This window comes from Gossypium arboreum, chromosome 1 (genome assembly GCF_025698485.1).
Source record: "Gossypium arboreum isolate Shixiya-1 chromosome 1, ASM2569848v2, whole genome shotgun sequence".
Lineage (NCBI taxonomy): Eukaryota > Viridiplantae > Streptophyta > Magnoliopsida > Malvales > Malvaceae > Gossypium > Gossypium arboreum.
This window is the reverse complement of record NC_069070.1, coordinates 13,065,777-13,068,889: the sequence shown is the minus strand read 5'-3', so window position 1 is coordinate 13,068,889 and position 3,113 is coordinate 13,065,777. Positions and strand designations below refer to the sequence as shown.

At 37.3% G+C, this 3,113-nt stretch overlaps 1 non-coding gene across 1 annotated transcript; it reads left to right on the top strand.

Moving 5' to 3' along the window:
• Positions 1-2,677: 2,677 nt before the first annotated feature.
• On the top strand, positions 2,678-2,784 carry LOC128282571 (small nucleolar RNA R71). The gene has a single exon (XR_008272898.1). It is a non-coding gene; the product is annotated as a small nucleolar RNA R71 (small nucleolar RNA).
• The last annotated feature ends 329 nt before the right edge of the window (positions 2,785-3,113 follow it).

Below are 3,113 nucleotides of genomic sequence, written 5' to 3'. Positions count from 1 at the left end.
CCTCAATCCCTTTATTAGAAATTTTATGTCCTAACACAATACCTTCTTGAACCATAAAGTGACATTTTTCCTAGTTAAGTACAAGGTTCATTTCCTCACATCTTATTAGAACACGTTTTAAATTTTTAAGGCAAATATGGAAAGAGTTACTGAATACCGAGAAATCATCCATAAATATCTCCATGATATCTTCTACGAGTTCATCAAAGATGGTCATCATGTAGTGCTGGAACATAGCAAGAGCATTACATAATCCACAGGGCATTCTTCGATAAGCAAATGTACCATATGGACATGTGAATGTCATTTTTTCCTGATCTTTAGGAGCTATTGGGATTTGGAAATAGCCAGATAGTCCGTCTAAGAAGCAGTAGTACATGTGCCCTGATAGTCTTTCCAACATTTGGTCAATGAATGGCAAGGGGAAGTGATCATTTCTCGTGGCATTATGTAGCTTTCTATAGTCAATGCAAACTCTCCAACCTGTGACTATCCTAGTTGGAATTAGTTCATTCTTCTAATTGGCTACCACAGTCATGCCTCCTTTCTTAGGAACAACCTGCACTGGACTTACCCAAGAACTGTCAGAAATAGGATAAATAATTCCAGCATCTAAAAGTTTAATTACCTCGGCTTTAACAACTTCCTTCATGTTGGGGTTCAGTCATCTTTGAGCTTGCACACATGGTTTATATTCATCTTCCATTAAAATTTTGTGGGTGCAAAAAGAAGGGCTAATCCCTTTAATGTCAGAAATTTTCCAAGCTATGGCCTTCTTATGTTCTTTTAATACTTGGATTAATTCCTCTTTCTCCTTGGGTTGCAAGTTAGACGCAATAATAATTGGTAATGTAGAATTATTTCCAAAGAATTTGTATTCCAAGTGATTTGGTAATTGTTTGAGTTCCAGTTTGGGAGGTTCTTCAATAGAGGGTTTTTGCTTAAAATCATCGTTCCCTTTAATGTCCTCATATTCTGCTTATCTTTGGGAAGATTCATTGAAGTTCAGTTTAGCTTTTATTTTACCTGTCTCAGAATCATCGTCATTTATCTCCTCTCCTTGGGCATGGCACATTTCTAACGTGTCCTTATGTATGATTTCCTGAAAAATGTCTTGAGCAGCATGATCAATAGAGTCAATAAAATAACATGAGTCATCCTGTTCCCTAGAAAATCTCATGGCATCATAAATTTTAAAAACAATTTCTTCGTTACTCTTAGTACCATTTTACCATCACCCACATCAATAACAGCCCTAGTAGTGGCTAAAAATGGATGCCCTAAGATTAAAAGCACTTCAACATCTTCATCCATATCAAGCACAACGAAGTCAACAGGGAATATAAATTTATCCACTTTTACAAGTATGTCCTCTATAATACCCCTAAAGTATTTAACAGATCTATCAGCTAGTTGAATACTCATCCTAGTGGGTTTAGGTTCCCCAAGACCAAGTTGTTTAAACATTTTATATGGAATCAAATTAATGCTAGCACCTAAATCAGCTAGTGCCTTATCAACGTTAAAACTACCAATTAAGCAGGGTATAGTAAAACTTCCTAGATCTTTTAGTTTGGTTGGCAGTTTGTTTTGGAGTATAGCCGAGCATTCCTCGTTAAGTTCCACTGTAGATAACTCTTCAAACTTCCTTTTGTCTGTTAGAAGCTCCTTTAAAAATTTTGCTTATGTAGGCATATGCAATATAGCTTCAACAAAAGGTAAGTTAATATGCAGTTCTTTAAAAAGTTCAAGGAATTTACCAAATTGTGCATCCATGCGGTTTTTCTTCAATTTTTCTGTGTATAGAATTGGTGGTTTATATTCTTTTGGCATTGGATTGTCATTACTTTCGGGTTTTACCTCCTCTCATTTGCTTCTATCAGCTTCTTGTTATGGCTTCTTTTCCGTTTCAGCTAACACTTTCCCACTCCCCAATGTAACTACTTTCACATGTGCTTTTGGATTGGGTTCGATGTTACTAGGTAGATTTCCTGGTGTTCTTTCTGAAATCATCTTAGCCAGCTGTCCAATTTGAGTTTCGAGCCCTTGGATCGATGCTTGTTGATTTTTGAGTGCCGTCTCGATATTCTGAAAATGAGTCTCTGACACCGAGATGAATTTGGTTAGCATCTCCTCAAGGTTCGGCTTTTTCTCCTGTTGGTATGGTGGTTGCTGAAAGCCTGGAGGGGGTAGTGGTTTCTGATTTCCTTGGCCTCCCCATGAAAAATTTGGGTGATTCCTCCAACCTGTATTGTAAGTATTGCTATAAGGATTGTTTTGAGATCGAGGATTATTACCCATGTAATTTAACTGCTCGTTCTCCATGTTATGGCTATAAGGTGGGTATTCTGAATTGCTCGATCCATCTCCATTTGCTTCGCACTGTATTACTGGGTGAACCTGTGAAGAACTAAGAAAACCATCAATTTTCTTGTTCAAAAGTTCTACCTGATTAGAGAGCATGGTGACCGAATCGACGTTATAAACACCAGCTGTCTTTTTTGGCTTTACCCTCATGACTTGCCACTGATAGTTATTCAGTGACATCTCCTCTATAAATTCATAGGCATCTTCAGGTATTTTATTATTGATGGTTTCGCCAGCAGCTGTGTCAACCATTTGTCGAGTCGAAGGATTCAGGCCAGTATGAAAAGTTTGAACCTATAACTAGAGTGCTAACCTATGGTGAGGGCACCTTCTCAAAAGGTCTTTGTATCTCTCCCATGCATCGTAGAGTGTTTCTAAATCCATCTGCACAATAGAAGAGATATCATTACGTAATTTAGTTGTTTTAGCCAGCGGAAAATATTTTAATAAAAACTTTTCGGTCATTTGTTCCCAAGTAGTGATTGACCCTCGTGGTAACGAGTTCAACCATTGTTTAGCCTTATTCCTTAACGAAAAGGGAAACAACCGAAGACGGATGGCGTCATCAGAAATGCCATTAATTTTAAAGGTATCATAAAATTCTATGAAATTTTCCAAGTGAGCATTGGGATCCTCGTCTTGCAAACCATCAAACTGAATAAACTGTTGTATCATTTGAATTGTGTTAGGTTTCAGTTTAAAATTATTTGCAGCAATAGCAGGTCTAACTATACTTGACTCAGTTC